This window comes from Pelodiscus sinensis, chromosome 3 (genome assembly GCF_052426305.1).
Source record: "Pelodiscus sinensis isolate ZL-2025 chromosome 3, ASM5242630v1, whole genome shotgun sequence".
Taxonomy (NCBI): domain Eukaryota; kingdom Metazoa; phylum Chordata; order Testudines; family Trionychidae; genus Pelodiscus; species Pelodiscus sinensis.
In genome coordinates, this window is record NC_143054.1 from 139,850,153 (window position 1) to 139,875,249 (window position 25,097).

General features: G+C 44.5%; 1 long non-coding RNA gene across 1 annotated transcript; it reads right to left on the reverse strand.

Annotated features, from left to right (window-relative positions):
• Nucleotides 1-710: 710 nt before the first annotated feature.
• On the reverse strand, nucleotides 711-14,498 carry LOC106732574 (uncharacterized). Its single transcript, XR_001368816.4, has 3 exons — nucleotides 13,323-14,498; nucleotides 10,502-10,905; nucleotides 711-3,780 (listed from the first exon to the last, which is right to left on the reverse strand). It is a non-coding gene; the product is annotated as an uncharacterized LOC106732574 (long non-coding RNA).
• Between the last annotated feature and the right edge of the window lie 10,599 nt (nucleotides 14,499-25,097).

Below are 25,097 nucleotides of genomic sequence, written 5' to 3' on the forward strand. Positions count from 1 at the left end.
ATTAGCCCGTCATAAGATGGGATTTTCAGGTCTCTCCTCCAAGTCGGTCTTCTCTCCTGAGCCTCTGGTCTCTCTCTCTTTCTCTCTCTCTCTCTCCTCCTCCTCCTACTGCCTCCCCCTCTCTCTCTCTCAGCTCTCCTCTGCCTCCTGCCTCTCTCTCTCTCTCTCTCTTTCTCTTCTCCTCCCCTTCCTGCTCTCGCTCGGGGGACCACGGAGCCCAAATGGTCACTTGCGCCACTTGCTCCCCTGCGGCGGCCTGGCTGAGCGGCGCAGAAGTCAGCCAAGTGCCACTGTGGGAGGCAAAGGGGGGCGGGGCCGTGACATTCATGGCCGGGGGGGCAGGGCCTCGAGCCACTGTCACACTGCATGTCACTGCCCCGCTCCCCTTCGCCTCCCGCCGTGGTGCTCGGCTGACTTCTGCACTGCTCAGCCAGGCTGCCGCGGGGGAGCAAGTGGAGCAAGCGGCCATTTGGGCTCCCCCGCAGCAGCCCAGCTGAGCTGGGGAGCAAGCAGCTCAAGCGGTCATTTGAGCCCCGTGCACCCCATGCAGCACGGGGGTGCTGCATGGGGACCACAGCACCCAAATGGCTGCTTGTGCCACTTGCTCCTCCACAGTGGCCCGGCTGAGCGGCGCAGAAGTCAGCCAAGTGCCACGGCGGGAGGCAACAGCGCTGCCCAGAGGGAACAGCCAGCATTTCAGTGTTACAGAGTTGCAGACCGTGGGCTACTATATATATATATATATATAATGGGCTCTTCAGTCTAGCAAAGAAAGGTATCACATTGATCCAGCGGCTAGAAGTTGAAGCCAGACAATTTCAGACAGGAAATAAGGTGTAAGTTTTTAACATTGAGAGTAATTAACCATTGGAACACCTGTTCAAGGGCCAGGGTAGAGTCTTGGTTGCTGGCAATTTTTAAATCAAGATTAAATATTTTTCTAAAAAACAATCCCTAAGAATAACTCTAGGAAAATTCTAGGGCCTGGGTGATACAGGAGGTTCGGCTGGATAATAATAGTTCCTTCTGACTTTGAAATCTGTGAAAGGGTGAATTTTCAATTCCTTTTGCTGTTTTTTGTTAAAAAAGAAAATACTGCCATCAACATATCCTCACATCTGTCTTATTGAGACAAAGACATCTTCCAGGCTAGAGGTAGCATTCAAGCTCTCTCTGAATTTCTTGGTCACATTGTTCAGCTAAGGTGAGATTTTCTAACACTAGCAGATGCTACAAGATTTGGAAGGAGGGTTGTCTGTTTGTTTTAGGGGTGGGGGATTTGATGGGCTCTTGTTGTTTAATAGACATTTTAAGTTAAGTTATACTCCGTTTTTTTGACAAGAAAATGAGCCTTCATCCATGCCTCTGCTAGCATAGACTCTACGTGTCCTGTCAAATTACCTTCAACTTTGTACCTCTGAAGTGTTGAGATCTCTAAGCTGCATTATTATCTTGATATGAAATGGCTTCTCCCTGCCCAGCTCCCATTTCAGAAGCAAAATCCCCAATTCATTTGGTAATTTCACTTTTAAATGTACACCCATAACTTTATGTGTCACATAGAAAATGTTAACATTTTTCCAAAAAAATAATTTCAACATCTTCACAAGTTTCGAATTATTCCCTCCTCCCTTACACTATTTTAATTTGACAATAAAAAATAAAATTTAAATATTTTTTTAACAGAAAAATGCAGTGGAAATAACGAGGCAAACTGTAGCTGCAAGTAGCTGCTGCAGAGCAGGTAAGTTGTTTGAAAGCTGAACTTCACCAGCTAGTCTTCTCTGTTATTGTGTTGTCTCCCATAGGGAAGACTACCAAACAGCACTTTCCTTAAACCATGTCCCTTACAAGGCAAATCTGCTGCTTGTTCTGCTAGGCTTGTTGGGTTACACTGGATTTGAACTGTCTAATTTAGAATGATTGTTAGTAATACATTTCATTCCTATATTTTGTTTCCATTTTTACCTTTTTACTCCAAGTTCCTATAATCCAGATCCTCAGGCTCCTACATAACTCCTGTTAATTTCAATGCAAGTCAGGTTCTTTGAGGTTCTTTCAGGATCTGGGGCCATGTGGCACCAATATTTCCGTAGTGACTGGACATAACTACTAAAGACTGGCACTGTGTTGTGGAGCTGTTCCTATCCCAGCTACTGCTTCAACAGCCCAGGATCAGCCACACACCATGCTCTTGATACTTCTCTGCCCTGTAGTGCCAGTAGAGGGGGGTGGGCAATATAGAATTTGTTGCACTGGCTATATGCTACCCAGTGATTCCCTGTTATAGGGGGCTGCATCCTCACCAAGACAGTTTTAAAGTTATTTTGTGGCACTAAGGCAGCACAAAACTGCCTAAGTCACTGGGCCAGATTCTCTGCTCTGTGTATCAACTTGAGATGAGTTGCACTATTCTGGTCTCTATATTGTTTCAAGCCCCTACCAGCTGGAATAGGGAAGTGATTTTGGACCAGGAACTAATCCCTTGAGTAGCAGCTTGTTCCAACAGCCTTAACAGCAGCTGCTGCAATAACTTTGTCACAAAAGTATAGGCACTCACACTTTGATGTATTGACCCTGGAGTTATTTTAAAAGTGCCCTGTCCAGTGTTGCTAGTAATTTTTTTCCATCCATGTGTGGAATACATTTTGTTATGTGCATCGAGGCATTTACAGAAGTGCACCACCCGTAGAAACACGTGCTGGCTGCTGTGAGTGCTCTGCTAACATAAAACTGTCACCTTGGAAAAATTTTTGAATTGTGTTCTAGGCCTCAGTATGCATTTGAGAGATCTGCACCAGACCAACTCTTATTTGTTCATACAATGTGGCTGTGTCTACATAGGCAAGATTTTGCACAAAAGCAGCCGCTTTTGCATAAAATCTTGCCACCTGTCTACACTGGACGCGAGTACTTGCACAAGAACACTGACATTCTAATGTATAAAATCAGTGCTTCTTGCGCAAATACTCTGATGCTCCTGCTCAGGGATAAGCCCTCTTGCGCAACTGTTCTTGCGCAAGAGGCCAGTGTAGACAGGCAACGTTAATTTCTTGCACAAGAAAGCCCGATGGCTAAAATGGCCATCGGAGCTTTCTTGCGCAAGAGAGCGTCTACACTGGCATGGATGCTTTTGCACAAAAGCACATCTCTTGCACAAAGGCACATGCCAGCGTAGACGCTCTTTTGCACAAATAATTTTAACGCAAAAACTCTTGTGTTGAAAGTATTTGTGCAAAATCTTGCCAGTGTAGACGTAGCCACATGTGTGAATATATGTTTAAGCAGTAGGTAGGGATCAGCTACTGCTTTCCCCTGCTTTTCCTCTGCTGAATTTTGGGCACATAAATTACAGTCCCTTTTTTGTTGCAGACCATATTCTTGTCTTAGGTTTTCAGGCTAGTTTATCAACCCCCTTGGCATCTCCATTTTCTCCATGCTAATAGTTATTTTAATTAAAGTATTCCACAGGCTCCTATTCTAAACCTCTTTCTATTTTAATTAATTACCTCCGATATGATCTGTCTCTGACGATATTCAATCCATCAAGCGCCTCTTTCCTTGATATTCAAACCTATCATTTGTAAAAGTTCTCCCTTTGTCATCATTTATAATTACAATAGTTACTAAACGGCATTAATTGTAACAGATGCAATTTAGTCTCATAATCATTGCTTCCCAGATCAGTTCGTATTTCCATGACATGTAAATGTAGCGAAGTACAATTACTACTAGACGTTAGCAGGAGAGCTTTGGCTGTTGTCCACATTCTTTCCAGCACTGTAAAAACAAAACAAAAAAAGTGAATGCTTGAAAATACCCAGGAGACCCATATAATTAAGAATAAGTTTATTCATTATTGTTTGATATGTTAGGTTGAGTGCTTTTGGGAAGCATTTGTAGTTTTCAGTAATGCAAAACCAAACCCTTCCTCCACACATCATTCACTTTTTCCTGCATAAGAACTCTTCTGAACATTTCTTTAGGATATGATGGTTTAGAAACTCTATGGCTGCATCTACACTGCAGGCTTCTTGCGCAAGAACTGTTTTGAAGAAGAGTTCTTGTGCAAAAGGTCTATCACAAGAGCGTGTCCACACTGCCATGTGCTTTTGCGCAAGAGAGTCTATGGCAGTGTGGACGCTCTCTTGAGCAAGAAAGCTGTGGCGGCCATTTTAGCCATAGGGCTTTCTTACACAAGAAATTCAAGTTGCCTGTCTACACTGCCTTCTTGTGAAATAGCTCTTGCGCAACAGGGCTTATTCCTCGTGGAGAGAGGAATAACTCTTTCAGAAAAAGCCCTGTTTTCCGACACTGTACTGTAAATTTACTTGCGTAAGAATGCATGTGCAGTGTAGACACTCTGCAAGCTTTTGCGCAAGAACAGGAGTTCCTGCGCAAAAAGCTTGCAGTGTAGATGTAGCTTATAAGTGAATAGCCTACTTTTCTGGAGTAAAAATATTTATATGTGAATTTAGGGTTCAATATGCATCAGTTTGACATCTCTTGGTCCAGATTATGGGTACATCTACACTGCAACACTATTTGGAAATAATTAGCACTATTCTGAAATAACTTAGTCTGCGTATACACGGCAGGCAATTATTTTGAAATAGTGTCAAAATCCTGTCAAGCTGGAAGACTTACTCTGAGGGTATGTCTACACTACCCCCCTAGTTCGAACTAGGGGGGGTAATGTAGTCATACGGAGTTGCAAATGAAGCCTGGGATTTGAATTTCCCGGGCTTCATTTGCATAAAGCCGGACGGCACCATTTTTAGGCTTCCTATCTGAACTAGCTAGTCCGTGCTGTGTGTAGCCGCGCGGCACAGGGTCCGACCTAGCTGGCATTTATAAATGGCGCCGGCCGCCTTTATGCAAATGAAGCCCGGGAAATTCAAATCCCGGGCTTCATTTGCAACTCTGTATGACTACATTACCCCCCCTAGTTCGAACTAGGGGGGTAGTGTAGACATACCCTGACTCCAGTAACCCTCAGGCTACGTCTGCACTGCAGGCTTCTTGCACAAGAACTTTTTGCACAAGAGTTCTTGAGCAAAAGTTCTTGCGCAAAAGCACATCCACACTGCCATGTGCTTTTGCACAAGAGCTTCCATGGCAGTGTGGACACTCTCTTGCGCAAGTAAGCTCTGATGGCCATTTTAGCCATAGGAGTTTCTTGTGCAAGAAACCCCTGTTCCTGTCCACAATAGCCTTTTTGAGCAAGAGCTCTTACGCAAAAAGGCTTATTCCTCATGGCAAGAGGAATAACTCTTGCGCAAAAAGCCCTCTCTTCTGACGATCTACTGTAAACTTTCTTGCACAAGATGGGCTTGTAGTTTGGACGCTCTGCAAGGTTTTGCGCAAGAACAGCCATTCTTGCACAAGAAGCTTGCAGTGTAGACATAGCCTCATTGTACGAGGAATAAGGGAAATCGAAGGAAGAGTGCTCTGTTTTGAAATACCGTATATACTCAAGTATAAGCCGACCCGAATATAAGCCGAGGCACCTAATTTTACCACAAAGAACTGGGAAAAAATATTGACTCGAGTATAAGCCTAGGGTAGGAAATGAGGCAGCTACTGGTAAATGTAAAAAATGAAGATAGATACCAATAAAATTACATGAATATTTATTTCAAAGAAAAACAATAACCTAGCTCTGTAAGTGGAAAAGGGGGTCAACAAAAACAATATGGTATCAAAAATACCGTAACTCCCGCTCAAAGTCTTCCCGCCAATCCAATGAGCCCCTGAAGGGCCGCCTGCAAGAAAGCGCCCAGCGCCAGCACCAGTCACACACGGGAACAGACGCTCGGACACTCGGCCCAACCAGCTCAGCCCCCGCCGCCCCCGCCCGGACCTTTCCCAGGCCAGAGCCCCTCTCGGCTGCTCCCCGAGCCTCCCTGCCGGCGGCCCCGGGGCGAGGCCGCTGGCTCCGAGCAGCACCTGCGGGCGCACCCGCAACCCAAGCGGCCGGCAGAGGCTCCGAGCGCCCCGCGCAGCGACGGCCCCCGACACACGGAGCCCAGCCCGCTCCCGGCAGCGCCCCCCGCCCCGAGCGCCTCGGTTACCGGGGCCGGAGCTCCGGGCTCACGCGGCTAGACCCGGCCGGCAGCAGAGACGCGCTGAGCCCGCCCGCGAGCAGGAGGCTGACTCGAGCAGGAGGCTGACTCGACAAAAAATGTGCTGAAAAACTCGGTTTATACTCGAGTATATACGGTAAGTGTTGTGTAGATGCTCCCTATTTCTAAATGAGCAATTTCAAAATAAAATATGCAATTAACGTAGCTTATTTCGAGTTAAGCCCTGAAGTGTAGATGCACCCTATGTCTACTCACAGTTCTAGTGCACTGCAAGATTCCCTACTCTGTACAGGTGGCTTAAAAAACCCCACCAAGAACTGCAAAACTTCAATTAATATTGAATTCTGTTTCCCCAACCAGCTATTGCATTATGCTGCCTCGCTGATGTGCCTTAACTCTGAGTTGAAGGGAACACTTAGGCTGTGTCCAGACTCCATGCCTCCGTCGACGGAGGCATGTAGATTAGCCAGATCGGAAGAGGGAAATGAAACCAGGTTTACCTGTGGACTTTTGTCGACAAAACTAAACCTGCGTCTACACTACCGCTGAGTTCTGTCGACGTAACTTTGACAGAACTCAGCAGTTTTGTCGACGCTGGTAAACCTCATTTTACAAGGAATAACGCCTTTTGTCGACAGAGTTCTGTCGACAGAAAGCATTATTGCATCTAAACTGTCCTTTGCGTCCACACTGTCATGTCGACAAAGCGGCTTGTTTTGTCGACAGAACTGAATGTAGTCTAGACGCTCTTTGTCGACAGAAGCTTTGTCGACAGTATCTATCGACAAAACTTCTGTCGACAAAACCCTGTAGTCTAGACGTACCCTAAAGTACATTTCATTAGTCTGTTGAAAGGCTTCTTGAGTTATCAGTTATAAGCTATTCAGTTGTCTCTCAGATGATCCATACATATAATTTGCTATAAGAAATGGTTTGCACATTAAGTTCACACCATGTTGGGAACATATTCTATATATAGTCCAGTCTTATCCCCTTTATTGATAAATCAAAACAATAAAATAACATAAACCTCAATCTAGGCTTTTCCCCAAGCTTGGCTGTTTCTTAGACTTTCTGTGTAGGACCTCCTCTGTGCCACTCCCCCATTGTATCTCAGAGAAAAAAAGACATTCCAACCCCACTTACATTCTTGTGGTATATAACTAGATGCATCTGTCGCTATGACTCAGCTGTAATTAACCTGCATTTTTTGCAGAGTTCAGACACCCGGCAGCAAGAAGATTTAAATGAGCTGTGTATCATTATGCAAGATCTTAGAACAATGGAAAATTGGTACGTAGATATCTTTGAGGATCTGGGGCTTAGTGTTTGCCACCCTTTTACAGGTAAGGTGACGGGTTTGCTTATTCTTGTTTACTCTACAGTACAATACACCATTTACCATAATATGCCTATTAGTATGCTTGATCCACTGCTAATGAATGTGACTGCAGTTTAGTTTAACTGCACTGAAGGAACCTACAGGACCATGAAGTAGAGATACCTCTTGGAGGGGTTCCTGGTTGACTGTGGCAGTAGTCATTTCAGGAGTTTTAATGGCTTTGTCTACAGCGACTTATAAAAAATTGTCTTGTCAAAAGTTATTGGATTTGTTAACAGGATGATACATTCCTTCATTCTTGGACACATTCGTTGCTATTCATGGAAAAACTTAATATAGCTCACATGTCCATGTGGGAGGCACATGTTACTCTTCCTTGTTTTATTCTGAGCTCTGCTGCTCTTTACTTTCATGAAATAATATATTTTGTTTTTCTTGTGTATATGTATGTAGGTAAGTCCCATTTAAAAAATCTTGATTTTTTTTAAGGAGTAAAAGTCAATTGGAAGGAGTAGGATCACTTTGCACCCTGGTCCTATCTGATTTCAATTTAAAGATGAAGGTCCTCTGATTGAGTTGAGACCAAAGAATGGCACCTTTTTATGCCAGGGTAGAATTTGGTTCCTAAACATTGCAGGAAGTGATGTTTCAATTGGTACTCTGACCCTGTCATTAAACATGGGGCTGGCACTGAGATGCCATCTTTAGAAGGAGATGTAAAAACTGAGATTTTAACCATTTGTTTTTTAAATTTGCATGGCTTTGGGGATGTTTAAAGTAGGCTGTTAATCAAGTGTTTTGGCCAGATTCCAACTTCAGTACTCTAATGCCATTCTGCATACATGAAGTTTCAATAGTCTTCACTTTCACCCATAAATTACTGCATATTGTACAGCTGTTAGGCAGCTGTTACATTCCACCTCATGCACAATTGCCACAAGGAAGTTCCCTAGGGAGTATTCTATTATCTATCATCTAAGGGCATGCTTGTCTGGGGTTTTAATGTTTATTAATGGTAAAATTGTCTTGTGGTCTGCCACAAGTGGGATGTTATCAAGATCTTGCAAAACCTGCAAGCATCTCACACACCCCTCACACTCACCAAATATTCTCTTTATCTGTGCATTCTAGATTTGTTCAAAAGCCATCTGGAACAATGTGTTGCCCGCTTCTGATCATCTTCATTTAAGTAAAGTGGCAGCTCAATGAGACCGCAGCTGCTGAAATGGCTGTAGACTTTGAAACATTAAATGCTTCTATGAGGAGGTCAATAGATGCTTTAGATCCTCAGAAGCATATCCCTGTGATTTATCCCCATCTGTTTTAAGTAGTTTATAAATAGCATGGTCTTCTGAAGTCACGTTTGAATAAAATTTATATCCTACCGAGGAACTGTGTGAACTGCTATGTTTTTAGGTGCTGGCACTTCAGCTATGACTTTGACTTTTTCTGAACCTGCTTTCACACCATTTTTATCAGCTGTGTGCACCCCTATAAACTTTAATTTATCCTCACATATATTTTTCTCTTTAATTTTGGTTCAGCAACTTGAGTTGTCACCAGAGGGGTTTTTTTAACCTCTTTATGTTCTTCCAACTTTCCAGAGACAAAAACGTGACCCCTTGGAGAATGTTACTCCTTCCAGAATCTAATTCATTTCTTTGGAAAATTTGTGGGGGCTTTTGATAGTGACAGCAATTTTCTTCAAAAAAGCATTATTAAAAATTGCTAGCCTAGCAGAGTCACAGAAGCATAAAGCCTGCCAGAATGCCCCAGCTGCATCTCCACTACAGTGTGTAACTGAGTTAGTATTCGTCTGAGCTCACAAGATTATTATAGTGTAGGCAAGGCCTAGCAGAGATTCCACTCAATTCCATGCCACAGTGACAGGGCCAAACTGACAACTACGTCCTTTAAGAAAGTACTGCTTTTAAATCACAAAGGTGCCAGAAACCTCTAATCCCTGGCTGTGGACCAGGGTTATATGTAACCAGCACAGAAGTTTGTTCTTCATCCAGACTGCAATTTACATTCATGTCACAACTAACATGTCAGAAAAAGATTAAATTGTGATATAGAAAAGTAAGTTCTTAATGATGGGAGCATTACTGGACCAATGAACTTGGAGATTCTCTCGTATAAAAGGAGGAGATTATACCTTTCCCTCCTTCACTGAACTTCAGTAAATCAGTGCTGATATGGATGTATGCTTTAAAAAGCAAACACCGGCCCCATCAAGTCACATCACTATCCATTATGGTCTGCTATGACATCTTCTCCACCTGATTCAGTTCTTCTTTTATTCTGGAGAACGGCAGGATTCACATTCGTGTGGCTTTGCTGAATGCCTATGGCACAGCCTCTTCTTTCAATAAAATCCACACTGATTCCATTGAGGCTGCTTGTTATGACTGAACACTATCCATCTTCCTCTGTGTGTTTTATGAGACTCAGCTCAATGACAGCTTACATACCCATTTGTGGTTACTCCACTATCAATTCAAGTGTTGAATGCATAACAACATGTTTTAAGGCTCAGTGTACACCTAAAAATTAGGTCAACCTTGTTACATCACACCTCGACCTACTGTAGATACAGATAGATAGTTGGAAGAATTATTCAATTGACTTAGCTACTACCTAGAGTGACATTGGATTTATTACAGTGATGGAAAAACCCTTCCATCAATATAGGACGTGTCTACAACCGCAGCATGGCTGCAGTGCCATAGCTGTACTGCTGTAGTCACTGTAGTGTAGACATAGCTCTGTTAGTGCAAATCAATAAAGCTCCTTTGAAGTCAGTGGAATTACAATGATTTACATGAGCTGAACATCTGGTCCATACTCTTTTAATAGATATATATATTTTAAAGCTAGTACAGACTGTGTATAGACTCAGCAACTTATCTGCCCCACTGGACTGTTGAGTCCTATCCAAAATCAGTCATCTCTGCTCCTTAATTAGTTTTGGATTTAAACAACAATAATGCTGCAAATTTGAGATTAACAGTTCAAGCTTGTCCTCCTAGAATGCCATCTTTAGACACAGATCCCAGGAAGCATATGTTACCTGCATTCCTTTGCTCTAATAGCTATGCATCCAGAGTAATTTTTGTCCTTATGCTTCCATGCATGTCTCCTGTGGATGACAGACTTCAATCTTGTATCCTCTTACCAGAAAACTAAGGGGGGTTGCGGTGCCTTTGCTTTTCCCCCATGAAAATATCTTTGCTCTTTTTTGCAACAGGTTTCCATTACTTTCTTGTTGGGGACTTGCACTTCCATGAGTTCAGGCTGCACATCATGCCATTGGATCCATCTGTACTTCTGCACGCACTTAAGCTTCACTGTGACTTGATATGTGCACAAGCGCTCATTCTACTCAGGCCAGACATACTGTGGACTCAGCATGCTGACAGTCATATAGAGCATTGCACTTTCACATTCTCTTTTCCTTACTGTTACTGAAGTGTTCTGAAAAAGAGAGAGAGAGAGAGAGAGAGAGAGAGAGAGAGATTGTTGAAGTCCCAATAGACAGTGCTCGAGAATATACAGCATTGTTTCTGAGTTTTGCAAGCCAAGAAAACTGGTTGTTGTACATTGCAAATGGCTTCTTGCATGTAGCTCTTGGCACACATGCTGCTTAAAAAATAAGTCAGCTTTTGACTCCCTGCCCTATTGCATTGGCAAAAGAATCAGTTGCTTTTCTTCTAATACTGAACAAGGAACCTTATTAGAGTAAGGAAAACAGTTATCATAGTTTGGGAATGATTCCTCCTTGTGCCAGCTCCAGAGTTATAGGAGCCCTCACTTTGTGCCAGAATAGTTCAGGCTACATCTAAACTACGATCCTCTTGCGGAAGAGGAAATGCAAATGGAGCACTCATTTGCATATGTTACGCTCTCATTTGCATTTCCTCTTCCTTTTCCTTTTGTGCAAGAGCCATTCTTCCTCATTTTGGGGGGAAATGCAAATGAGAGAGCGACATATACAAATGAGTGCTCCATTTGCATTTCCTCTTCTGCAAGAAGATCGTAGATTAGATGTAGCTGCAGAGAGATACGCTGTTTTTCTTGGTGTTTTCAAAACAGAAGGAAAACCACCAACAAAACTACCTTCCCAAATGGATTTTTTATTTAAATAATTAACAGAAGACACAGATTCCTGTAAAAGAGACCTGAAACGTTTCAGACGGCTGAGCTTTTCTTAGGCCCTATTTCTGTCTGTTCATCTTAGAAATGTGCATAAGAGAGGAAAAAAAGACTAGTCACGCTGCCAGGTGAACATTTCCCTAGAGAGTCTCCCACCATCCAAGGACTTCTTATTAAACCCAGTCCACCTTCTGCTCTCCCTGCCTGGGTCCTGGGCCAAGCACAGCTGCCATCTTTTCTTCCCTGATCAGCAGGCCTTGTTAATTCCTGCTGACTTTTTTCTTCTGCTCCCCTCCCCCATCTTTGGGAGCGTGTCATGAAATAGCATGGTGTTTCTTATTTTCTTATTCCTATTTTCAGAGGTCACCAACATCTGTTCTCTAAGAATTTCTCCATAAAACAACTGCAGTTCTTAAGGTTTTTTTTAAAGAGGCTTTTTTCTTTATCTCAATCCATAGTGTAATGGATGTGACATGGGTTAGCCAGTAAAAACATGTTGTACATTCCTCTGATTTCATGCGAGTTCTGTGTCTCTCCATTTCATAGTATGGAGTTCATATGAAAATTCTCAATCATCAGAAAGTCTGGTCTCATCCAGTAGCTCAGCCCATTAACTCAGCACAAAGATACACTGTACTCCAGTGGGCAAATACACCAGACAAGCTGGAATCTAATCTGGAAATGTTTAATGGATTTTGCAGAAGTGCCAGTTACTGTATTTCATTAAGTGGGAGAGGACTTTAAACTAAATAAACAAAATTGTCTAAAATGTAATTTGTCATAAATAACAATGAAAACAAATTAGGTTTTGTCACTTAGGCAAGTCACCATCAGAAAAATGAATAGTGACAATTTATGGTAGGTCTGAAACTATTTGTGTTGAGAAGTGGCTCGGTGTATCAGTTCTCTCAAATTACTATTTTTTTAAGTAACTATGATTGTGTTCTCATTCCTTAATTTAAGTCAAAGTTCAAGCAAAATATTGGAAATTTTACTCAGTGTTTTAAGGAAGAGTGATTTGTTTACATCATTTTAATTCCTTCCCCAGAAAAGATGGGGCATATAAGCTCATTATTTAATTTTTGAGAGTTCACCAAAGCCTTTGAAAGAGACCTCCAGAGATATACAGAAACTGATCTCAGACAAGGAAAGTCACAAAAGTTGTCTGAGCCACAGTATAAAAAAGAAATTCATTTGCTAGCTGTACAGGATCAGGTGTGATCCATCCTAGAGACTGCCCTTATAATGCCAAGCACTGCAAAATGGGTGTATAATACTGCCAAGTGTAATAGCATTTTATAACAGCTTTACACTGTTGGAAAGAATTACACAAAATGCAGAGTAAAGATGATTTCTGCTCTGGAATTTTATACTTTTGGGGCTAAATTTTCAAAACTTGTTAGAGATTATGACTGTAGAATGTATTTTTGTGCACACACACAAATGCATTTGTGTACTCAAATCAGGTAAATGCATGTTCAAATGGGAATATATATTTATAATAATTTATCTTGCTTTTTTTTCCTTTAGAGGGGGTGAGCAGTTTCAAATCTGAGCTTTTAAAATGTAGCCCTTTAACACAGGTCAGCTTTAACACAGGTCTAAGCGCATTACATTACATTCAATTGCTCCTTAACATGGGCCTTGTTTATTGTAGGGAAAATGAAGGGAAATTCTTGTTTTCATTTACAAAATTATAGCAGTGTGGTAGATATGCTTCAGTTAAGGTTGAGCCTCACTTTCTGTTTAAAGGTGGACGATGAATGATGCAGATCATACATCTCAGATCTATTGCATCCTGTATCCATCTCCAGGGGGCGTTCAGCGGAGACCATCACATTGAAAGGAATGGGACACTTCACACCTCTTTGAGCTTCCTGTGTTGTCACCCCACAATTCAGGTGGGAACTCTGCATCTCCAGCTTCCTCTCCCAGGCTCCAGTTGGTACATACACTCCTGAGAGCCCCACGTTCTTCCAACCATTCTGTGTTCCCTCCAAGGTTGCCTGGGGCATAAAATGACAAGGAGGAGGGTGGAGCTACTCTGAGTGTGGGGACTGTCAGAGCAATAGATGTGATGGAGGGAGAAGTTGGAACAGTGGTGGAGGTCTCTGAGTAGCTTTAGGGAACGTGGGGGGATTGGATTAGTGGAGAAGAGTATGAGGGGGAGTTGAAACAGTATTGTATAGGAAAAAGTGGGATGGAAAGCAGGGTGTGAGATGTGCAGGACGAATGCTTGAGGGGTTTCGTTTCTATCCCCGCCAAATCCTCTACATCTGGGCCCCCTTCAGAATATGTCTCCATGCTAGTCCCTGCATTGAGCCTACATTCCTTTTACAGTTCCTCAGACTGCTGGTGCTATGCTGACCCCTGCCTCTTTGTGAGGAAGGCGGAGGAGAGAGGACCAGTTATTCTGGACAGGCAGAGAGGGCTGAGGAGACGATAATACCAGGGAAATGAGGGGACTACCATGTAGCCAGTGAGTGCGTTCTGTGGGAAATCACTGCCAAACAGCCATGGGCAGTGGAAGGGGAGAGCTGGGCTGTGGTATATTGGGTCCAAGAAATTATTTTTGAAAAAATAAGGAAAAAGGCAGTAAACAGAGTCCTGGTTACTCAGTGTCTCCACATGCCTTTCCCTAATGTGATCAACTCTTCAAATTAAACCACTCACAAGCTGGAAATATAAAACTAGGGTATCATCCCCTGCAATGTAACATTAACTCTGCCCACATGGAGCTGACAACAGCCACTGGGAAGGCTTCACTAATGGGGGGTGCAGAGAATAACTAAATACCAAGAAGAAGAGAGATCTCCATTTTTATGTCTATGGGTTAAGACTGAATGCCTTTCTGGAAGATACGCTTTAGTCCACTAGGGTATGTCTACACTACCCTCCTAGTTTGAACTAGGAGGGTAATGTAGGCATACCGCACTTGCAAATAAAGCCCGGGATTTGAATTTCCCGGGCTTCATTTGCATAAGCGGGGAGCCGCCATTTTTAAATCCCCGCTGGTTCGAACCCCGTGCAGCGCGGCTACACAGGGCTCGAACTAGGTAGTTCGGACTAGGTTCCTGTTCCGAACTACCGTTACTCCTCGTGGAACGAGGTGTACTGGTAGTTTAGAATAGGAATCCTAGTCCAAACTACCTAGTTCGAGCCCCGTGTACGGGGTTCGAACCAGCGGGGATTTAAAAATGGCGGCTCCTCGCTTATGCAAATGAAACTGGGAAATTCAAATCCCGGGCTTCATTTGCAAGTGCGGTATGCCTACATTACCCTGCTAGTTCGAACTAGCGGGGTACTGTAGACATACCCCTAGTTATTAGGCTCAATGCAGGACTAATTGGATAACATTCTCTGGCTTATGTTATTGAGGAAATCAAAGTACGTGATCTAATAGTCCCTTCTGACCTAAAATAGACATCAAGAAGGACTAAAATAACTTGCTACTTTTATGGTGTGTTCCACAGATTTGAATTCCAGCATTTATTTGTGTGCATTCCAGCTGGATGCACTGTGCTAGGTGTAGCTATACAGAGAATTGCATCCACTTGGCAGAGCTATTACTGTGATATGAGAAGAGATGGATATGTCTCTGATGGGATAAGCAGGCCTTATGTCAGCACTATGTTTTGTAGGTTGTGGCAGTGGTGCATAAGGATGTCTTCTTGCCATGTGGCTTTGTCAGCAGAACGATAGCCTGCAGTGGTTTTCAAACTTTTTTCCCTGGTGATGCAGTGAAGAAAACTGTTGATCTCTACGCCCCAACAGAACTGGGGATGAAGGACTCCAGAGAGGACTCTGGGCTGGGACAAAGGGTTAGAATGAGGGCATGAGGGCTACGGGGTGGAGCCAGAAATGAGGGGCTTTCGGTGTGGGAGGGAGCTCTGGGCTGAGGCAGGAGGTTGGAGTGTGGGAGGAAGACAGTGCTCTGGAGTGGGACTGAGAATGAGGGGTTTGGGGTACCAGAGGGTGCTCTGCATTGGGGGGCTCTGGGTTGGACAGAGGGTTGGGATGTGGTGGGGTGAGGGCTCTGGGATGGGGGTGCAGGCTCTGGAGGAGGGCCAGTAATAAGAGGTCTGAGATATAGGAGGGGGCTCTGGGTTGAGGCAGGGGCATGTGAGTTAACCAGTCAGTGGTGCAGTGGGGGTGGAGAGGCAGTCTTGCTGCCAGACTGCCCTGCCCCCTGGAAGTGGCCAGCCACAGGCCCAGCTGCTAGTCAGAGACATGCAGCTCTTGCCCACAGGTAGCTCCCCCCATCTTCCCTTGGCCAGAAACTAGCCAATGGGAGTGCAGAGTCTGTGCTTGGGGCAGGAATAGTGTGCAGAGCCCCATGACCCCCTTCCCAGGAGCAGGAATTGCTAGGTGCTTCCAGGGCACATGGTGTCAGAACAGGGACTCCCCAGGGGTTTTCAAAGTGCAGGTCACAAGCCAGCTTTAGCCTGACCTGTGCCAGGTCGTGACCCAAAGTTTGAAATCACTGGCCTATGTGATTGCCTTCCTGGAGATCAGTATGTCTCCGGAATTCACAGGGCAAAAGTGGAGAAGAAATAATATTTAGCAAATCTGAGCAGGGGTGGGTTGTCTGGAATAGACTCAGTGTAGGCCAGATGCACATCGACCCTGCCTTAAATCTAAGTTTTGCCTCATAATTCACATCCAAGGACCTGATTCTCCTCGGCCTTACACATCACTTCATAGTTTTTCACCTGGACAAAGTAAAGTCTGTGTGGGTGTAAAATGATTCCATTCACATTTGGGGTTGATTTAACCTCATCTTGCCCTGGTGCAAATGATCATACAAGGTGCAAGTCAGTAGAGACAAACATTTTAAGGTCAGATAGATAAACTTCATGCACACTTCCTATATTATGTAAATAAAAGGTAATTGATTGCATGTTAGTGGGAAGTCAGTGTTGTCTGGAGATTTTGAGTTCTAATCTTGGCTTTTGTTGCTACTTCACTGTCGAGTCATGGGTGAATCCGTTCATCTTTCTCTTCCAGATCCTGTAAAATAGGAATAATGTTTATCTCGCAAAGGCATTAAGAGGACTTATTAGTTAGATTGTCCAGTGCTTTGAATATGCATATACTAGATATTAATAATTATCCTTCCATACTATACAGTATGCCCTTCAGTCCCCGTTTCCAAGTGTTCATACGAATTTTAATTGTACCATTAGATTATATTACTTCTTTAGTTACTTTGATTTTTTATTACATAAATACAAAATTACAAAAGCCAACTCATGGCCAAAGTTACATTATAGTTAACTAAGCAATAGATAGCTTAGTGCATAGGTTCTGGAACTAGAGGTGCTACAGAGGGTTGGCTCCCACACTCTTGATGGAGCGTTTTCGTCATATACAGGCAGTCCCCGGGTTACGTACAAGATAGGGACTGTAGGTTTGTTCTTAAGTTGAATCTGTATGTAAGTTGGAACTGGCGTCAGCCGCTGCTGAAATGATCAGTTTCAACCGCGGCTGAATCTGGATGCCAGTTCTGACTTACATACAGATTCAACTTAAGAAACCCAGGCGTCCCCAAGTCAGCTGCTGCTGAAACTGATCAGCAGCTGATTCCAGGAAGCCCGGGGCAAGGGCTTCCTGTAGTCAGCCACTGGTCAGTTTCAGCAGCGGCTGACTTGGGGACGCCTGGGGCAGAGCACCTGGGGTGCTGCTGGGTTGGTCCAGTAGCGCCGCTCCTTGGCGCTCCTGGAGCAACCCAGCAGCACCCCAGCTGCTCTGCCCCAAGCGTCCTGATTCAGCCGCTGCTGAAACTGACCAGCAGCGGCTGAATCAGGACGCCTGGGGCAGAGCAGCTGGGGTGCTGTCGGGTTGGTCCGGAGCGGTGCTGCGGGACCAACCCGGCAGCCCCCAGCTGCTCTACCCCAGGGGAAGGCAAGAAAAGCCTGGTCTGCTGGGGGGGGGGGGCACTAGCTGCACCCCCTCCCCCCAGCAGACCAGGGAAACGGGGGTGGCGGGACCGCCCAAGTCCTCCACGGCTTTGCTCCGTCTCCCTGGTCTGCTGACCTGGGAGACGCGGAGCAAAGCAGCAGAGCATGTGGGCAGCGGGACAGTCCAGGCGTGCCGCGACTGTCCCACTGCTGGCATGCTCCGAGGCTTTGCTCCCCATCTCCCTGGTCTGCTGGTCAGACCAGTGAGACGGGGAGCAAAGCTGCGGAGCACGCCCGCAGCGGGACAGCCCAAGCGCGCCTGGGCTGTCCCACTGTGGGCGTGCTCCAAGGCTTTGCTTCCCATCTCCCTGGTCTGCAGGGAGACGGGGAGCAAAGCCGCGGAGCACGCCCGCAGCAGGACAGCCCAGGTGCGCCCAGGCTGTCCCGCTGCGGGCGTGCTCCGCGGCTTTGCTCTTGTCCCCCTGGTCTGCTGGGGGGGTCCAGCAAAGCCGCTGGACCCCCCCCCCCAGCAGACCAGGGACACCCGAGCAAAGCCGCCCAGGTGGTGGCTTTGCTCGGGTATCCCTGGTCTGCTGGGGGGGTCCTGTGGCTTTGCTGGACCCCCCCCCAGCAGACCAGGGAGACCGGGAGAAGCTTTTCTCGCCCCGGAGGACACGGGTGGCGAGAAAAGCCCAGTTCGTAAGTGCGGATCCGACATAAGTCGGATCCGCGTAAGTCGGGGACTGCCTGTACAAGCTTTACAGTTTGGTCCAATGGCTCTTAGCACCCCCCTATAAAACTGTTAAAGGAGTCCTGGCCCAGTGGACATTTTGGTTGCTGCATACTTTAAAAGTTCAAACCCAGTTACTATTGCACTTTGAAGACGAATTGTTCCCCTAATATGCAATTTAGATAGATTTTTCCCCCGCTTTTTGAAAGCCAAAATAGATATCTGCTCCAAAATAGAAGAGTAGCTATGAATAATTCATAGATGCATAAAGTCCAATGACAGAAGGGACCATTGTGATAATTTAGCAAGACTTCTTGTACAACACAAGCCATAAAACTTCCCCAAAATTATTCCTTTTGAACTAGAGCATATCTTTTTCTTTAAAAAAAAATCCCATCTTGATTTAAAAATTGCCAGCAATGGAGACTCCCTCAGGATCCTCGATGGTAAAAATATATGCCTTAATCCTAGATAATTAATAACATAAAATAAGAATAATACTTAATAATGAAGTATTGTAATGCAGTAAGGCATATTCTGATTTAATTCTAATGAAGTATCTCCAGGAACTCTGGTGGAGTTAAGACAGTTTTACATCCATGTAAGTAAAATCAGGGTCTGACCCAGTGGCTCTGGGCCCTATTGAATTGCCAGGCCCCAGGGAAATTGCCCCCCTTACCCAGCCCCTACTATCAGCAGGCCTGTCTAGCAATGAAAACCAGCCTTCCAGTCTCTGGGCTCCTCTACCACCTTCCAGTCTCTGGGCTCCTCTACCCTTCTCCTGGTTTGAGTCTGTCAGTCACTTTTACCTTGCCAACACCAGTCACCCATGAGCAAACAAACGTAATGAATAAGAACAATAACAAACCTAACAGAAGCAACAAACTTAGAACTGAAATCGCCCCCCCCCTTCGTTTTAATTGGATGATGCATGCCCACCCCCAGGTGTGTGAGAGTAGTAAACAGCAGTGCTCAGAAGGTCCGTCACCTTGCATAAAATGCTGTCTGACATCAAGCTCTGTTAGTGTCTCTTGGATCCACAGAAAATCCAGAGTGATAACAACTCCTCTGAAATGAGAGCCTATTGTTGTTTTTTTAATTGTATAAGGAAGGAATAACCTCTGCAGTGTGTCCTCCTAACTTTGTCTTGGAGTTTGATATTAATTTCAGATGATAATTTTAATGCAAATTTGAATTATATTATCCTATGGACAACTATGTTAAACCTCTCATAGTTATTATGTGAGTCCTATCAATATAATTCCTTCTTTCCTTAAGTAAATATTATTCTAGTAACATAGCTTTTCTCAGATTATCTGTTATTTGCAATGATTGGAGGCTTCTTATTTGTAACATTAGTGGTGTTTATAAAATTACATAAATGTTAACAAAATTGTAATTGTCTGATCCTGCTGACTCAATTCCAGATAACATGGGCATATGAAAAACTGAACTAGACCCCAAGATTTCAACTTCATTTGAAAAGCCATACATTCTTGTGGTTTAGTGTGCTGTGAAGTGAAGGATCTTGTCACAAAGACTGGCAGAAGTGCTTTGAAATCCCTGCGTATAATTAAAATTCCTAAAAGTTGTGTGTCCTTGACTATTTTAAACCTTAAAAGGGAAGCAATGTTGGATGTTCTTCTTAATTTTGTAGAAGATTAAATCGCAGAGATGTGCCAGGTTCAAGGTAGGAGAAGTGACAAAATGTTTCTTTATTAATGTTGTGAGGACAAAATTAGGAAAGGAAGATGTGGGGAAAAGAAGAGGATTAACACTTCAGTAGCATTCATTAGGATGTCACGCTACATATACCGTTCCCAAATATTTACAGAGAACAAAGCAAAGGAGGAAAGTGGGTGATCAGCTCCAGTATCTTCCCCAGACTGGTAAATTCAAACTATGGATAAATGAAAGATGTTCTGTAAAGAACATTGATGTCTTTAAGCAATGAAACCCAGTCTGAAGGCGTTTGTGTACAATTATATACTTACTGTCTGGGAGTTTGCATTAAATTAGTTGACAACAATTCTTTTGATATAACTGGGTCACATTTAAGGCCTACGGCTGGACATAGATTTAGCTTTCAACTCTACATCGACATTGTGAGTCTCAACTTCTGCTAATGCTGCAGTTCAAACTTGTCCTTGCCTTCAAAGTCCTCCATAACTAACCCCTAGACTCCATCTGCTTTCTTCTTTCCTATACCACCTCCTATGCTCATGACAGCTCCAGGTTAGAATCTTGAGTTCTGATCCTCACAGACTTAGACATGTGCTTCAAGTCAAATGTTCTGATCCTACACAGATCCTTCATCTGGAATGGTATGTCTATTGTATTAACAACTGTGAATTATAGATGCTTCAGTTGTTGTAAAGCACCATGTAGACAATACAAAACCCCACACTTTTAATGTAAAATTCCTTCTCAGAACCTTGCTGACAGACTGGAAAATAATGGTAGAAATGTAGCCGTGTTAGTCTGGTGCGGCTGAAACAAAAAACAGGACTGTGTAGCACTTTAAAGACTAACAAGATGGTTTAATAGGTGATGAGCTTTCGTGGGCCAGACCCACTTCCTCAGATCAAATAGTGGAAGAAAATTGTCACAACCATATATACCAAAGGATACAATTAAAAAAAATGAACACATATGAAAGGACAAATCAAATTTCAGAACAGAAGAGGGGGATGGAGGGAAGGTAAGGGGGGGAGGTAAATGTCTGTGAGCTAATGATAGTGGCTTAAGCTATTCAGATGTTGGTCTAGCCTTTTAGATATGACCAGTGAAACAAACAGTACACTACAGGGGAAACAGGAAAGAAAAAAACCTCACTTCAATTTAATATACATAGATAGTTTTCAATATTTAAATGGCTACACGTACAGTAAGTAATTGCAATCAAACAAGTTGGAGACTGTGAAGTGCAAACTGCCAAGGAGTCATGCCTCTGCATAGCATACTGCAGCTGGGTCTGAACTTTTCCAATTTTTTTTTTTTAAACAGTAATGGTAACTCATACCTCTGTGTGTGTTCTCACAAGTGTTCCCCCAAAAATGCTTGCAGTTAGGAAAAAGCCATTTTGCTTTTGGCTGGCTCTCAGCTTTGGGGAGCTCCATCTCTCTAAGCAGATTAGAGGCAAGCATGGCAAAAGAGGTAGGAAAAACATTTAAGGCAACTCCCGATACTGCACTTGATTCACTATCAGGTTAGATTACCAAAGGGAAAATTGAGAGAAAGCCACAGGGAGAAGATAAGTAGGCCACAGATATATATCACATAATCACTACATTTCTTTCTAGAGGAAGTATTGTACACTGTACATTCTGAACTTGGCTGGAGTGCCCTTTTCCAGAAAGAAACTATTCTGCTTTAGTAAGAATTCTTCGTTTTATTTTCCCCATGCTCATCTTCACATCAAGGTTGAGAGTCTGTTTCTCAGACTCAGGCTACGTCTACACTACAGGGTTTTTGTGCAGAAACGGCCATTTTTGCACAAAAACCTGCAGAGCATCCACACCTCAAGCATGTTTTTGTGCAAGAAAATTTACAGTGAATTGACAGAACAGAGGGGTTTTTGTGGTGTAGGTATTCTTCTTTCTACAAGGAATAACTCTTTTTTTGCGCAAGAGCTCTTGCGCAAAAAGGGGTGTGTGGACAGGAAACAGGGGGGGTTTTGCACAAAAACAGCCAAACGGAAGAAGCACAAGTGCCCTGGTGGCTCTTCTGTTATGGCAATCAGAGCTTTCTTGTGAGAGAGCTGGACACTCTCAGTGCAGTCTGGACACTCTCTTGCTCAAAAGCGCATCACTTTTCCAATGCACTTTTGCAGTGTGGACGTGCTCTTGCACAAGAAGATTTTGCGGAAGATCTCTCCCACAAAAAGCTTCTTGCCCAAGAAGCCTGCAGTCTAGACGTAGCCCCAGACGTAGCCGTCTAGACGTAGCCGTGTTAGTCTGTACCTTTAAAAACAAGTAGTTCTGAAGCACTTTAGGGTATGTCTAGGGTGCAAGTGTAGACATACCGTTAGAGACTAACAAAGGTATAGGATCATGAACTTTCGTGGGTAAAACCCACTTTATCAGCTCAGACAGTAATTGGGAATCTCAGTGAGCACTTTCATCTTCTCCAAGCAGCAGGATTAACACATTAGCACTTGCATGAAATGAGTCATCATCTGCTCTGGATTATCTCTCCTATGCATGAAAACATCAATGTTTTTCCAAGTCCAGTGTTAGCTTCTGTCTAGAAGGGCCTGACTGTTATGGGGGTAAAAGATGAGCCCTTTGTGTGATACACTGGAGGATGGTATGTTTTAAGGAGACAAACTGCTAAAATCTATTTATGCTTTTCTAAGGCTTGACTCTTATGGTTGTCTCTTAAAAGCAGGTTCCGCAAAGGGGACTTAGGCTAGGCATTGAATGCCCACCTTTAGGTGCTCTGCTGTACAGTCCTGAGTTAGGAGCTCAGGCTCCTTTCACAATGCATAGGGAGAAATAGGAGCCAAAGAATGGGATTAACAAATACTAACATGCTGAGTGAGAAGCCACCTAATCTAACCAGCAGGAAATAACTGGCCCTAGGCTAAGCCTTAGGGCAAGGAAAGCAAGCCCGTGCCTTCAGGGTCCCATGCTGCCCAGCACCCACCTGCCCAGCCACACAGTGCAGCCAACCACAGCATGCTGCCTTGGGCCCCACAAACTCTTTGGCCAGGCCTGACTGGCCCTAAAGCCTGCCTAACTACAAGTTAGAGTGAGCCACCTTTCTACAGTTGGGATTCACCACCTTGAACCTGCTCTAGAATTAGGGTCAACATGACGTAAGTGCCTTTCTCACAAAAAAACTGAGGAGGTCGTGATGTTGAATACTTTCTTTACCCAATAGCTCAATGGCTACAGCGCACACCCAGGATCTGATAGTCACAAGTGCAAATTCTCACTCTACCTAATAAGTGTAGGGACTTAACCCCAGGTTGCCCACCTTCCAGAAATTGGGCTATGGGATATTTTGGAGTGGGTCTCCCTCAGTCTCTCTTGATGAAGCTGTTACACATGGTATAAAAATGTTTATTGAAGCAGGGGCCCTAACCACTGGGATATAGAGCCACTCTCTCTAAGTCAAAGACTATGAGGAAAGGGGGCACAACCATCTCCAGATGTGTTTTATGGGGGGCCCACTCCATTAGACATCTTCTAAGGCAGGGGTGGGCAATAAGCTAGATGTAGTTTGCCAGGGTTAGCCCCTAACGGGCCGCTGCTGCTTTATTTACTTGTGCCTCCGCAGGTATGGGTGCTTACAGTTCCCGCAAGCTGCAACTGCCATTCTGGGCCAATGAAGCTGCAGGAAGCTGTGTGGACTGGGACACTGCTTCACACAGCTCCCATTGGCCAGAAACAGCAATCCACAGCAAATGGGGCTGCAAGAGCCCATCCCTGCAGAGGCACAGGTAAATAAAGCAGCAGTGGCTCTCTAGAAGCTAACTGGCAAACCACGTCTGGCCCGTGGGACTATTATTGCCCACCACTGTTATAAGGTGACCTCACAGTGCATTTATTGGATCAGGCACCACAGGCAATACAGGCAGGGAATTGTTTAATTGGTAAATCCTGCCAGGGTTCAGGTGTGAATTAGATGCTGTGTGTCAGGATTTAGGCAGCATTCCCACTGGCAGAAATTGAGGCACTTGTAGGCAGCAGCTTAGTGATGGATTTGATGATCTACATTTCAGACTTAGCTGTAGGCTCTATTAGGCACCTAAATCCCTTTGTGGAGCTATCCTGCCATACTTGGACATGGTTTTTAACAAAAAAGAACCCCATTCTTTTCTTAGTAACTTAAATATGGACTTAATTGCATTTGTACCATTATGAGTTAGAGTAGAATCTAGCCATATGCTTTTTTAAAAGTGCAAATAGACATTAAGTAACTGCTGCCAGACTCAACTGTTGGTCTTGAATCTGCAAGTTGCTCATCATGTTGAATGTAAATACTAACCAACATAGAGACTATAAATGTTGTAGCCCAACACAAAAGTTGCTTATGACTCTTTAGAGTCCAAATATTATCTTTTAATCATTTTACACTAGTGGTCACCAACCAGTAGTTCGTGATCTGCTGGTAGATCTTGGAGCCTCTGACAGGTGATCTTGACTGGTTTGGCCAAGAGGCAATCAAGCACAGCACTTCAGCTGCCCCTCCTCCCACTGCTGCACACTCCTGCCCTTTCCCCTGGAGCTTCCCCCGACCCCCCAGGAGTCTCCTGCTTGTGGTACAGAGTAGGGAAAGGAGAGGGGACACTGATGTCAGGATGCCCCCTCTTCCACCCTGCATTCTATCTCCACAGAACAGGGGGAAGGAGACAATAGGACATGAAAGGGAGTATGCAGGCTGCTTTTGAGAGTGATGCAGGGCCTGGGCCAGGGCAGGGGTGAACCTGCCTTAGCCCCATTGCACCACCAACCAGGAGCCACCTGAGGTAAACAGTGTTCAGCAGAGCCAGTTCCAAGCCCCTACCCCACTCATGAATCCCATCCTGCACACCAAGGCCCGGCCCTAACCCTGAGCCCCCCCCCCCAGACCCAAACTCCTTTACAGAGCATGCACCCTGAACCCCCTCCTGCACCTCAACCCCTTACCCCTGGCTCGGCTCAGAGTCCCTCTCACATTCCAAATCCCTTAGCCCAAGACCAGAGCCTGCACCCCAACTCTCTGCCCCTGCCTGGTGAAAGGGAGGGAGAATGGGGGGGAGGGACGGAGGGGGGAGGAGTGAGCATGGGCAGGGCCTCAGAGAAGGGGCATGAAGGAGGCAGGGCAAGGGTATTTGGGTTTGAGGTAGATCATAGAATCATAGGACTGGAAGGGACCTCGAGAGGTCATCGAGTCCA